Source organism: Ursus arctos, unplaced genomic scaffold (assembly GCF_023065955.2).
Source record: "Ursus arctos isolate Adak ecotype North America unplaced genomic scaffold, UrsArc2.0 scaffold_19, whole genome shotgun sequence".
NCBI lineage: Eukaryota > Metazoa > Chordata > Mammalia > Carnivora > Ursidae > Ursus > Ursus arctos.
The window spans coordinates 6,628,444-6,642,934 of record NW_026622863.1 but is presented as its reverse complement, the minus strand read 5'-3'; positions in this window follow the sequence as shown (position 1 = coordinate 6,642,934).

Here is a 14,491-nt window from a genome sequence, read left to right as displayed (position 1 = left end):
TTCAAGCCCAACGTTGACTCTGCACCTTGATCCTAAAGCTGGGTTGTTCCTACATGTGGGTTTCTTTATTTACCAGCCTTTGTCTATTCCAGGAGGCTGCCTCCATTCCTGTTAGCTTCAACTCCTACTCCTACTCCTTTATAATATGACTGCAGGAAGTAGGGTTTTCCTCTTCCTTCTTTACATGTCAGTACATGTCCAAGATGGTTCCATTATCATAGTGTGTGTGTGTGTGTGTGAGAGAGAGAGAGAGAGAGAAAGAGAGAGAGAGAGAGAGAGGGATTTCCAGATGCTCAGATTCCTGAATCTCTAAAAGGACTCTGGAAATTGAAGTAGTTGAGTAGTTGAGACAAGGAAGAGGGTGAAGTCAGTGGTGGGAATGAAGAGAAGAGAGCTAGTCCCCATATCAGAGAGCAGACAGTTCCTCACCCCAGGCTAATAACTGGGACATTGAAGGAGAGTAGTCTCTCTTACACATAATAATTAAAGAATGTTACAGGACCTGCATTATGACAAAGACTCTCTCCTTGACCAAATTTTAGACAGGCTCCTCTGAGCCCTCTTTTCCATGAAAACCCCACTGTGGCCGCTATCCCATCTTTGGCCTGCTCAGACCTGTCTAAACAAAGAATCTTGCTCAGTCATCCTTGACCTTTGATATCCAATTAGTCTTTCATCCTCCACCTTTGATGCCTGCTTTTAGCAAGGATCTTCAGAGGTCAGGTTAGCAAGAACCCCTATCCCTTGATGTCTCCTCTTATTAATTTTCCATCCAATGACCTCTTCACCTTGCTCCTTGGCTATAAATTCCCACTCGTCCTTGCAGTCTTTGGACTTGAGCCCAATCTCTCACCCGTATTACAATACTCCTATTGCACTAGTCTTGCAAAAGTCTTCCTTACCACTTTAACAAGTGTCGGAATAATTTTTTCCTTAGCTACACATCAAGAGTGTGGAAGGTCCTATGCCCCCTTATGCACCTGGAAAAGTTTCATTTATCCTTAAGTTCAATGTCACATTGTTTTCCATTTTTCCCTGAGGACCTCATACCTCCCCCAACAGGATGAAGGTTTCCTGTGGTTTTAGCATGCGTCACATGGCATTATGGTTGATTTTTTTATGTATCTATCTTCTCTGCTACGAGCACGTAGAGGGAAAACTGTGTCTCTGTGTCTTTGTGTTCCCAGAGTCCAGCATAGGCCTGGCACAGAGAGGAAGATCACTTCAAGACTGTTAACTGAGTTGCTTCACTGTAGAGTCAAGTCCTTAAGCTTTTGCTATGAGATGAATGTTTGCATCCCCATAAATTTATATATTGAAACCTAATCCCCAGTGCAATGGCATTTGCAGGTGGGACCATGGAGAGACAATTAGGTCATGAGGGTGGAGCCCTCATGAAGGAGATTAATGCCATTATAAAAAGAGACACAAGAGAAATGACCTATCTCTCTTGTGAGGACACAGCCAGAAGGCAGCCATCCTGCAAACCAGAAAGAGAGCTCTCACCAGGCACCAAATTGGCTAGCACCTTGATCATGGACTTCAGAACTGCAAGGAATGAATTTCTGTTGTTTAAGCTATGTAATCTATGGTGTTTCTATTATAGTAACCTGAACTAAGACAGGCTCAAAACACAAGGAGCCTTTTCTGGACTGGGGGAGGCACAAGTGGGGTTCAAGAAGGATGGAAAATGTTCAGTTAAGAAGACAACAGTTAGACAACAACACTGAAGCAGGGGCAGCATAATCAAACGGGGACAGTGAAATAGTTATCATGTGGGGGGAAATGGCATAACTTGGTGTATAGAAATAGTAACCCACTCAAGATTTGAGCAGTTCACTGTATTTAGATTATAACTCCATCAAAAAGTGGGCTTATTTTAAGCTTATCTCCTGATATACACGTTGAAAGAACATGGCTGGTTGTCAAGACAGACAGCAACAAAGACCTGGAATGCTGGAAAGATCACAGACAAAAGACGTCTTATCTCTCCATACCTAACTTCCCTTGGATCAACTTTATTTATTCCACCTTCAATGGTCCAGCCTGGCCGTCCCCAACTCAGCCCCACAGTCCCCTCCCCAAGACCACAAAACCTTCCAGTCTAGCTCTAGAACTAACTAGAGTCTCTAGGAGAGTCCCCAGACCCTCGCCAAGTCCAGTCAGGTGTGGTGTGGGAAGGGGGATATGTAGGGTGGCAGGGATCTGCTCCCATGGTGGTGGAAGGGTAGATTTTGGAAAAGAAGGCGCAGCGAGGCATGAACTCCACGGGCATGTCAACTGCAGAGCACATTAAGAACATCAACTGGATCAGAATAGAGGTTTTGTGTTGAAAAGATGGGGATGGGGTTGGATCACAGAAGTTGACCAGCAAAAGTCCAGAGGGTTATGTACAGTAAATATCTTTCAGGCAAGGACAAGGCTGTGCTGTAGAAATATTTTAATATTGGGCTCCAGGTTCCGTGGGGTGGGGGGCATGTATCCTAGAATGCCTTCCCAAGGAAGAGGTCCAGAAAGAGCCTAAGCAATCCAGGGCTCAATTGCAGAACCTTATTCTATGCAAAGAAGAGCTGTTGTGAGCAGTTTAATGGCCTGCCTCCTCTCATTATAGAGGCTGCCCTTCTTCACCAGCCAGAGAAGCGGAGATCTCCACATCTCCTGACTACAATGGCAGGTGCACATTGAGATTTGGGGCCTCCAGATGGGGCTGTGCCAACTGGCCCTAATTGCCATTTTGAGGAGCAGAACAGACCTGTCTCATCTCAAAGGGCCCATGCTGGGGGGTGGAGTGGGTGCCCCAGCTGCCTCTCTGAGCAGTGGAGTCTTAAAGCAACACCCAGGGGAAGGCATAAAGGTGGTGCAGGGAACTGGCAAAGATGAGTGCTTAGCAGTCAAACCAATCTCAGAGTACCTTTGTACAGGTTACAACTCTTCCGGGTACAATTACTGACCCTCCCCAGAGCTGGCATTGGCCAAAAGGAGAAATAACAAGAATACAGAAGTGTCTCATAGAACCCACTGGGTTTCAGGGACAGCATGGACTCAGTGACTGGTGCCCTGTAGAGAGGTCAGGGGACCCCATTTCTACTTTTTTTGGCATGCCTGCTTCATTCTTTTTTACCCAACAGAATAGCTAACTCCTCTTCCCTGTCCACAAGGCAGAACAGCAGTCACCGACAGCTCCTGAATTCACACGGCTTACTTTCAACAGAGCGATCGACTGAACCCGCCATGTCTTAGTTTCAGTCTGTGTTTACTGGGGAGGACCTGACCGGCCAGCTGGCATTGGCCACCAATCAACCACCAGCTGTGGCCTGGGGGGTGTGGCCATGGTATATGAAAATGACTTCTCTCGCTGCAAAAAAGCAGCTGTGGGGGGAGCGGGTAGGAGACAGTTATCAGAGAAAGGGTAATTATATGGCAAACTAGGAGACAACCCCAGGGCTGTCTGCTGTGGCCTCACTGTGTAGGGACCTAGTACACAAAACCCATTTTTTAATGTCACCCAATGATTATTCTGTTTCGCAAGCTTCAGTCACTCACAAACCATCTTGACAATTCTTGTCATCTCGAGTACCACCTTTCCTGTTATCTACATCACTGTTTAAAATCAACTCACTTTTTAAATTTACTTAAGTAAATTTTGGCCTTGGCCCAAGCAATAATAGTCATAAAACTGGGTTTGTTGTGTTCTTAAAATATTTTTTTCTCACACACATTATAATAAGTGCATACCATTAAAATGAAAGGGTTTGTCCGTAAAATTCTTAAAGAGATTTCACATATCCCCAATGATAAGAGAACCACACTTCGGGACTGGTGCCCCATCAGAAAGTCCCAGGAAAGAGAACAGCAGAGGACCGTGGTTCTCGGAGCCAGGCAGCCCTGAGTTCAAATTCTAAGCTTTCTTGGGGCGCCTGGGTGGCACAGCGGTTAAGCGTCTGCCTTCGGCTCAGGGCGTGATCCTGGCGTTATGGGATCGAGCCCCACATCAGGCTCCTCCGCTATGAGCCTGCTTCTTCCTCTCCCACCCCCCCTGCTTGTGTTCCCTCTCTCGCTGGCTGTCTCTATCTCTGTCAAATAAATAAATAAATAATCTAAAAAAAAAAAAATCAGGCTTTCTAGGCTATTCAGTTTTTGGCAAGTCTCACAAACGCTGTAAGCCTCGGCTTTTGCATTTAAGACTTTCTTTCAATTGATCTGTAATTGACATATAGCATTGCGTAAGTTTAAGGTGTACGACATGCTGATTTGTTACCTTCTATGACATCACATGATTACCATTTCTTCTATGTGATAAAAAAATTTAAGTTCTAGGCTCTTAGCAACTTTGAAGTGCAACAGATGAGCGGATGAAGAAGATGGAAGATACATATACACAATGGGATATTATTCAGCTATGAATCATCTTGCCATTCGTGACAACGTGGATGGACCTTGAGGGCCTTATTCTAAATGACATAAGTCAGATGGACAAAGAGAAGTACTGTCTATCACTTGTATGGGGAACCCTAAAAAAGCCAAACTCGGGGCTGTTTGCTAATCCTTTGAAGGATGCCTGCCCTGTGTCCTTGGTTTTGGCTGAGGTCATGATCTCAGGGTTGGAAGCTCCAGCCCTGCAGCAGGCTCTGTGCTCCGCGCACAGGCTGCCTGAGATTCTCTCCCTCTCCCCCTGCCCCTCCCACTCGTGCGTTCTCTCTGTCTCTGAAATAAATAAGTAAATCTTGAAAAAAATGTGTAAAAAAGCCAAAATTGTAGAATCAGAAAGAAGGATGGTGGTTACGAGGGGCAGGCATGGGGACTGGCGGGGTGGCTGTTTAAGGACGCAAACTTGTGAATAGGAGAGGTGAACATTCTAGGGATCTAATGCACAACATAGTGATTTTAGATTTTTGCATTTGTAAAGCGGGATAAATAACACCCACTTCAAAGGGGTGCTATAGGGCCTAAAGGGGGTGAAGTTGTGGGAGTGCTGGACACTGTGCATCCTGCAGGAGCTCAAACCCAGTGATGCTTCCAAGGGTATGTGGGGCTCCTGAAAGATCCCCGTGGCTGGCTCATCTTATACCATCTTGTACATACACCTCAGAAAGCCTCTCTCATCCCTCAAGGTGAACCAGGCTCCGGGAGGAAATCCTCCCAAGAGAATACAGGAATGACAGCATAGTATAGCAGTTAAAGTGCTAGCAGTTGGCAGGGCCGGATTTAAATACCAGTTCTGCCATGGGTTAGCTGGGTGACCTTGGAAAAGTGGCTTAACTTCTCTGAGCTCCTGTTTCTTCCTCTATAAAAATGATTATAATAATACCTACTCCCGAAAGCTTTTTGTGAGGATCAAAGGAGAGAGAACAGGCCTTCAACAGCCTTTCGTCTGCCTTTATTCTATACCAGCAGTATAACCACAGCAGTCACCTGCCATTAGCCACCGTGACTGTGACATTCCTACACATGCCTTGACAAGAGTCGCTATTTCAGGGACAGGACAAGCTGAGCTGTCTGCCGGAGAGGGACTCCGTGGGAAACAGGCCTGACCATCAGCTTCATGAGTTCTGACAGTAATGTGTCTAGCAATGAAAACAGTCATCATTTTCCACAGGAAAAAAAAGGAAGAAAAAAAAGCGTCTCCCAAACCTTTGTAAATGAGAAATAATTCATGCATGAAGAAAGTCATTTCAGGGAGATATTATTAAAATTCCACCCTTTCTTGCTATTAGAAGAACAAAATAGGCAGAAAGAACCAGGGGAAGGGGGGGATTCTTCTCCCACATCTGCAATTTCAAAATAAATATAAAATGGCTTCTCTTTAAATGTTGAAATGATGTCCCTTCTTACTTGGGACCAGATAGGAAGGGATAGAGTTGGGAAGCCTCTGATATACTCATGAGGACCCTTTTAAAATTTTTACTCTTCTTCATAAAGCCACAGGGGAGATGGGATTCGTTTTCCATTCAGATGCAAAGCTGACCTTCATGGGTTTGCCTTGGAGAGGAGGGTGGCGGTAAGAAAATGCAACAGGAAGGGGCCACTGAGGGGCGCCTGGGTGGCTCAGTCCTTAAGCGTCTGCCTTTGGCTCTGGGCCTGATCCCGGAGTCATGGGATCGAGCCCCACATTGGGCTCCCTGCTCCACTGGGAGCCTGCTTCTTCCTCTCTCACTTCCCCTACTTGTGTTCCCTCTCTCGGGGTCTCTCTCTGTCAAATAAATAAATAAAACCTTTTAAAAAATAAAAAAAAAAAGGGAAGGGGCCACTGAGGGAGGGCCTTTAAAGAATTTGGGATTAGGACACCACATTGAAATCAGGACTGCACATATTAATGCCAACAGGGCTAGGCAGGTAATTTAGATAAATGAGTAAAGAGCATAACCAACTGGAGAGTCCATTCTCCATCTAAAAGGGGACAGCTGTTGTTCAAAGCAGCCAACTCCTTATGCTGGAAAATGGGCCCCAAATTGCCAGATCTTCCAATCTTTCCAGAACAGCCAAAAATCTGGATTTTTATTTTCAGTTTCTTTTTCATTCACAAATAAATATTTTTTTAAAAATACTAAATCGGAATAAAAAACCCCAAAACCCACACATTTGTGGGCCACATTTGGTCCAGGGGAAGCTGGTTTGTGATCTCTGATTTACACATGCTTCCCTTGGCCTACCCTCTTGTTCACTGGGGTGTTTCTAGACTGTTCTGCTAGTGAAGAGTCACAGGGTGTCTTTGGTCACAAGACACGCAGAGCTTTGAAGGATGCCTGCTCTGTGTCATTAACAGGAAAATTTGCATCCATACCTGCCTACCAATCGTCTCCAGAACATGTGTTCCTCAAACTACTCCGTATTTTGAGGAGGAATATTTTTCAATCTCAGATGTGTTTTCAGCCAGGATGTTCTCTTTGACACCAGCATAATCTATGGTGACATCGCCTGCTTGCCTGACAAACGACAAGACAGGGACTTGATGATCAGGACAGATTCCCAGCCACAGGCCAGGCCTACTGCTACCTGCAGGTCCTCTGGGGACCCCGGGGGATGCTGGCCACCCCCTCCCACCCCTCACGGGTTGCCCGATCCATGGCTCTGCCAAGATGAAGCCTCTCAGCTTTTTGTCGTAAATACAAGAGCTATATTTTTCTGTTTTAGTCATTTAAACATGCAATCTTGAGACGGCTGCAGCCTCCCTAGAGGGTGATGTGTTTTGACATCCATATTTAGGGCTGACATTAGAAGGCTCCTGGAGGAATAGCCCTGATGCGATATCCCTTCTGAATGGAAGGTACATACCGGGCAAACTGCTTCCCGGCTCGGCTTCTCATGAGGGGTATTCCACTAAGGGTGGGACACAGGCATCATACAGAAGACAAGCTATTTGAGGGTCACACGTGCCCCCATAACTGTAACAGTAAAAGGGGGTGAGAATGCTTAATCGGGGTCCTTCGTAGTGTTAACTGAGAAAATCTATGTCATACAGTCTTACAAAAGTAGATCAAACATTAGCTCCATTCAGTTTCTTATCTAGAAAACTGTATCACCAGATCATTGGACCAATGGGGAGGGAAGAATTATATTGATAATATTTTAAACTCTAAACATTTTAAACTTAAGCACTTACCCTTTACATGAATATCTTTTCATGGAATCAGAATATCTCGGACTTATTTAACAGCTTTCTCCATTAAGACGTTTTCATGGTCGTGTTTCATTTGTTTTCACAAAGCAACACCTAAGCATATGCCCTTGGGTGTGTCACTTACCTTTCGTTTCAGTTTGCTCATCTGTGAAATGGGGTAATTTCATGCTCCAATGCACGGGATCGGCCTAGAAAGAAAACTGTGGTAAATGATGTGAAAGCACTTTCTAGAATACGGAAAGCAATATACACAGTGAAGTTACTGGTCGTTTTGACGTCCCACCCCCAGTTCATCTGAGAGCCCCTGCAGTACCCTGTCCTCTTACGCGGCTGGTGGGATTCCAGCCCTGCTCATCCGAGAGGAGCTTGGAGCCTTCCTGGTAACAAAGAAGATGGGGGGGCAGAGGGTGTGAGCCCTGCACCTCAAGGCCGTGCAGGGCCTGGCAGGGTGAGCACTTATGTGCCCTCCCTTTCCTAATCCCCTGTGAGGTCCTCTCTGTCTGTCACATCTCCTTTGCGTATCTCAGTGATCCCTCTTGATTTCCCCTTCCAGATGAATCCCTCCACAAGGCTGACTCACTAGTCTGAGCAGCTGCCGTCCTTCACAACAGCCACCTCACTGGTCCCTGCTTCCACCTTTGTCCCTACAGTCTGCTCCCCACACAACAACCAGACACATTTTTCACAATGTAAGTCAGACCAGGGCCCCCTCTGTGTTCTACCCACAACCTTCCATGGGTCCTTTACTTCCCTCAGGACACAGCTGGTTCTACTTTGGGCCTCACAGACTTGCCTGAGCTGACCTCTGGCTCCCTCTCCACTTCTCTCACGCCAGCTGCATAGACCACCCAGCACCAGCACCCCACATTTCACCTTCTCGCCAGCCGTACGAGGGGTGGACTCTGATATCATTTTACAGAGGAGGGAACTGTGGCTCAGAAAGGCAAAGTCACTTGCCTAAGATTAGGCAAAGAGGAAGTGATGGAGTCAGGATTGGAATTCGAGCATCCCTTTATGCTAAACTTATTTATTTTTACCCGGTTGTATAAACCACTTCAATCCAATTTGGAATAAGCAGGGAAGGAAGGAAGGAAGGAAGGAAGGAAGGAAGGAAGGAAGGAAGGAAGGAAGGGAAGAAGGAAGGAAGAATTTGAAGTCTAGGACCATCCATGTCTCTAGAGCAAGAGACTTTGGAGGCCAGAGAAACTATTAACTTGGTAAAAATCCTTCCAACTATTGTAACTTGCGCTTGTCCTCTGCTTCGGGAATGTCTGCAGACATACAGAAAGAAGGCGTATTTCAGCCAACAGAGAAGTCCTGACTAACCAGGCTAGCATTCGAGTTAACGGCACAGAAAATGTAGTTGAGCCATCAGAAAATTGTTTGAATGTCTGGAGTTTCTGCAATTGTGCTGCCGTTAACATGATGCTAATGAAATGTAATAAAATGTGGCTCGGAAAGGAAACCCATCTGCTCTGAAACCTCAATTAATATGATTAAGATACAGCTTTTACACAATAAACTTGCATCTGATGCACATTCTGTGCTTTATGGATTATTAGAGCAGCGCTATCGCAGTCCCATAAAGTTAAGTTGAGCCCAATTAACATTTGCAGCCGGCTCCGTGGCCCAGGGCCTCGTGGGAGGGAGAGGGAATGGCAGCACCTCAGACTTGACCACTTCCCTGAACGGCGCATCCCCCCTGCTCTCGGTTCCTCCAGACAGAGCAGCGCCTGCTCTCCTCTGTCTCCTGCTCTTCTCCCTTCATGTAGACAGCATGGATCAGGCAGGGAAAGTGTCCATGATGATGGTTTTGTCCTGGGACTGAGAGAGGGGTGTCTACCCTGCTCTGACTAGAAGGGGCTGGAAGTTGCTTGGTGGGAACTGCCCCCTTTACTTCCTTCTCTCCATATTCTACCATCAGATTCAACACGTTTTTCTGAGCACCTACTATGTGTAAGTCACTGGGAGAGAGGAGAAGAGATACAAAGAAATAAAGGACAGCCCTGCCCCTTAGAACACATGGAGAGGCTTCAGGAGTAAAAATGGGCCACTGTGTGCAACGACGTGGGTGGGGCTAGAGAGCAGCAGGCTGAGTGAAATAAGTCAGAGAAAGACAAATACCATACAACTTCACCCGTATATGGCGTTTAAGAAACCAAACAAGTGAACAAAGAAAAAAAAGACAAAAAACCAGACTCTTGGGGTACCTGGGTGGCTCAGGGGGTTAAGTGGTTAAGCATCTGTCTTTGGCTCAAGTCATGATCTTGAGGTCCTGGGATTGAGCCCCACATCAGGCTCCCTGCTCAGCGGAGAGTCTGTTTCTCCCTTCTCCCTCTGCTTCCCCCCTCCCCCCCACCGCTCATGCTCTCTCTCTCTCTCCCTCTTTCAAACAAATAAATAGTCTTAAAAAAAAAAAAAACAGACTCTTAAATATGGAGAACAAACTGATGGTTACCAGAGGGAGGTGGGGGGATGGGTGAAGTAGGTGATGGGGACTAAGGAGGGCACTTGTCATGATGAGCACCAGGTGAGGTATGGAAGTGCTGAATCCCTACATTGTACACCTGCAACTAATACAGAACTGTATGCTAACTATACTGGAGTTAAAATTTAAAAAGAAATCTCAGGAAATAAAGCCTCTGCGAGGAGAGAGAATAACACATTCGTAAAACAAGAATAGGATGTCATTAATAAACAAATACGTAAAAGGAGTATTCAGAAGGAGAAAACAAACCTCTTGGGTATGGAGGGCATCAAAAGGTGCAAACTTAGAGTGTAAAACAAAAAAGTCACAGAGATGTAACACAGCATGGTGACTACAGTTAATAATATTTTATTGCACATTTGAAAGATACTAAGAGAGTAAATCTTAGATCTGATCACACACAAAAATTCTGTCACTATGTATGGTGATGGGTGTTAACTAAACTTATTGTGATCATTTTGCAATGTATACAAATACTGAATCATTATGTTGTATCCCCAAAACTAATATACCTCAATTAAAAAAACACAGGGGAAAAAATGGGCCACTGTGTGGATATGAGAAAAATCTTATATGGGTCTTCTGTTTACCTTCCTTTCTCCAAATTTCAGCAGATGTCAGATACAGGAAGTAGAGAGAGAAGGCCAGTCTTCTTTTTCCTTCAGTGTCGGGAAAGTACTCACCCCAAAGATAGAAGGCTGTAATGGACGTCTGCCCCAGGTGGAGTCCCCACAGTTTGGGCAGGGCTGACCCCACCCCGCCCCTCTCTATCCAGGCATGGCCAATCAGGGCAGTCCATGCCTCTGACCACAGCAATTGGCTCAGGAGTCTGCACTTGATCAAATCAGACTAATAAGAATCAGGCCTAGGACTTCCTATGGGGATGATTGGAGAAGAACTGCTCTCCTTCAATGTGACTGCAAAGCTAGAGAAAGTGGGCCAGGGACTGCTTGGGGGCTCTGTTTGCCGTTAAGGGGAGTCGAGGAGTAAGAAACCAAAGGAGGAGGCAAAGCCAAGCTATGGGGAAAGGCGTCTTGATAACACCACTTGGGCACCTACAACCAGTTGGGCCTGATAGCAGCTTATCTCCTGCCCTGCCTGGTTTCCAGGCTCGTGAATTCATCTTTTAAAAAGGTAGTCTTAAGTTGACTGTTGCAGCTGAAGACGTTCTGGCTGGTCTGAAGGCAGATGCCACAGAAGTACTAGAATTTCCAGTGCTCTGGTGTTGCTGGAGGGGCTTCCCCAGACCCCAGGGTATTGCAGAACTGAGCTGGGATGTCTCAGAAGCCAGCTGACTTCTGTGGCTATTGGTTTCTGAGGACTCACAGAATCCACCCTCTCCGCATTCCCTCCCACATCCACTTCTCCCGCTTCCCCAGCTCTCCCATGGGAATGTCCCATCAACCTTCAAAACTGCTGCAGGGAACTTGTTCCAGTTGATCCACACTTTGTGAAACCTTGTGACCTGTGCTCTCTCACCTGAGTTACATTTTCAAGAAGCTCATAGCCTGTGAACCCAAAGCAACATTGGCTGAGTTTTGCCCCAGGAGCTATTTCGAAGTAGGAGAATGAGGAAAGCACTGCTCAGCCTATCAGAGGTGTTACTCTCCGAGTTAGTAGAGGTGGTGCCTGTGGAACCTTACTCGGGGGGCTGTGTCTTGGGTTCATGGTCCCTACACCTGCCTTTGATTTTACCTCCAAGCACACATCGATAGGCATCAAAGCGGAACTGGACAGGAGGACATAGAAACGAGAAAGGGAGAGAGTGGATAAAGATTTCTAATACTGGATTAACCTGGAAACAAAGTTCTGCACCTTATAACAGGGTGGCCTCCGAAAGTTACCTAACTTCCCCATGCCTCAGTTTCTACTTTGGCAAAATGGTAATGCCTTCATTGGGTTGTCGTGAGGATGCTTTGAGCAAAGGTTGTATATTGTTCTCTCAGGGCTTGCCAATACTAAGCTTTTTGTAAACTTAGTTTTTATATTCCAGGCACCAAGCTAGGAGTGTTGGCATACTTTCTCATTTAATCATCACAAAATCCCTGTTAGGTAGATATTATTTTTCTTGTTTTACATGCAGAGGCTGTGCCAGTTGAATGGTTAGTTGCAAAAAAACAGAAACAGATTGGCTTTCTTGGACAAAAAGGGAATTTAATGAAAGGATATCGGGGATTCAAAGAATCACTGGGAGTTAACAGGACCAGGCGGGGGGTAGCTGGGAACCAAGGTCATGCAGCAGGACTTGTCTGGCCCACAGTCCCTAACAGTTTGGGCAAGGATAACACTTCCAGATGGTCCCTCCAGTTTTTACCAATTGGCAAGGTCATAGAAGAGAGCAGCTGACTGACTGAGCTTTCTTACATCAGCTACCTGTCCCCTGGCTGGGATGGAAGGTACAGGGAAATTAGAGAAAGGACTGGGCACCTCTGCTTCCACGGCAGAAGGTGGGCAGAGGAACAACCCTTCATCAAGAGTACGCAGTGGAATATTCCCCAAATGAAGATCAGAGTGTTAACAGGTTAAAGAGTATTTGATTCAGGACAGACTACAATTCCAGAGGATCACTGGAGGCAATAGTTTGGGGACTGTTAATGGCTTTCTTTCTCTCTCCCTCCCTCCCCTCCCCACACTTTTAGTAAAGAATGAGGGATTGAACCCATGCCTTTTGACTCATGGTCCTCTTTTTCTACCCTTCTACACCTCCTGCAAGGTGAGGGGAGAAATGGTGGGCAGGGGCACCCATAAGGGAGTGGATTTTGAATATGGTGCTTAGACAAGCCTCACAACTGTACAGAGGGAGACACAGGGTCGGGCAAACTGGCTTAGCTGAGGAGAGGTAGGGAGGCTATGTGAGACAGGCTAGGAGGAGATGGTGTCTCCTCCAGAGGGAGCAGGAAAAAAAGGGGAAATGCTGGGGATGAAGTGGGTAAGGAGTGAAAAGCAGAGCACTCTTGGGGTTCCAGGTCTGGACAGTAATACCTGTCACGTGCTCTTCAGAAGAGGCTAGAATGCCAGGACGGGCTGCCCTTGGGGTCCTGAGTCAGCACAGCCTGGCCAAGCAGCTCCTCCAAACACAGGAGCTCATAAATCACAGCTGACAAGGTGGGGGCTGTCTGCTGTGCACACCTTTTGTTTCAGGGACAGATGGCCACTGGAGCATGTGTGTGGATTTTTTGTAGTTAGGGAACTGCATGTGCATCCTGGAGTGGTTATTAGTCTAGAGAGCTAAAATAAACAAGGAGGTTGTTTCTGTTCCCACCCACCATGGACCACAGAAGCGTTTCCCAAACTAAAGCTATTAGAATATAAATTGTACTATAATTTAATAATGTCATTTTATTTGGACTCATTTTTGAAGTCCAAATAAATATATTTTTAAAAGAACTTTTAGACTTTCAGTTTCTGGTCTAGCATGTAAAAAGCTTGAATGTTGTTACTATGCTCCAATAACAAGTAAAAAGATAAACAAATTGAAAAGGCAATAACTCTTCTTAGATCTGGCAGAGACGTGAGGTCACATGGCAGACTGAAGTCCCTACAGTTGGAGAGACAGACAGTGAATACTGAGAATCATAGCTTACCAGAGCAGAAACCTTCTTGGGAACCAGCACCCAGTTAGGAAAACCTAAACTGTAACTGACATATTGCTGGGGGCTCACTGTGGACAGGTCTTAAAAACTCCTGGGAGACCCAGTCATGGGGGTCTCCTCACTTTTGTGAATTTCACCTCTAGGAGCTCAACCAAGTTCTCACAGTAAATATCAAAGAAAAATGTCCTTATGCTTTCAGCAGGGGAAGGAAAAAAGGAACTATTCTGAAATATGCCAGAGCACTCTGTTCTTTTTAACAAGACCTACCCTCAAAGAAACCCATTTTGTCAAAGCCTAAACTATTGGGGTTTTATCAGAGCCTAATCAACCAGAGGTAAAGGAAATACTCAACTCCAGGCGACTCTAGTCATCTTGTCCCACCTAAGGAGGAAGAAGGGGACTGAGAAGCATTTGTAAAGTTTCAAATACAGAGGCACAAGCTCATCAAAAGACTGAAACCAGACCAGAAGAGTATAGAACACTTACTTCCTCTCCCCCCACAATACTAAAAGCCTATTTATAATTGCTCCATTTATCCAGCACATTGTGTCTACTACTGAGAAAAAAATACAAGGCATCCTAAAAAGTTAAAAACACAGTTTGAAGGGACAGAGCAACCATCAAAACCAGACTCAGGTATGGCAGGGATGTTGGAAATGGGTCAGCAATTTAAAACAAATAGGACTAATATGCTAAGGGTTCTTATGGAAAAAGTAGACAACATGCAAGATCTGATGGACAATATAAGCAGGGAGATGGAAATTCTAAGAAAGAATAAAAAAGAAATGCCAG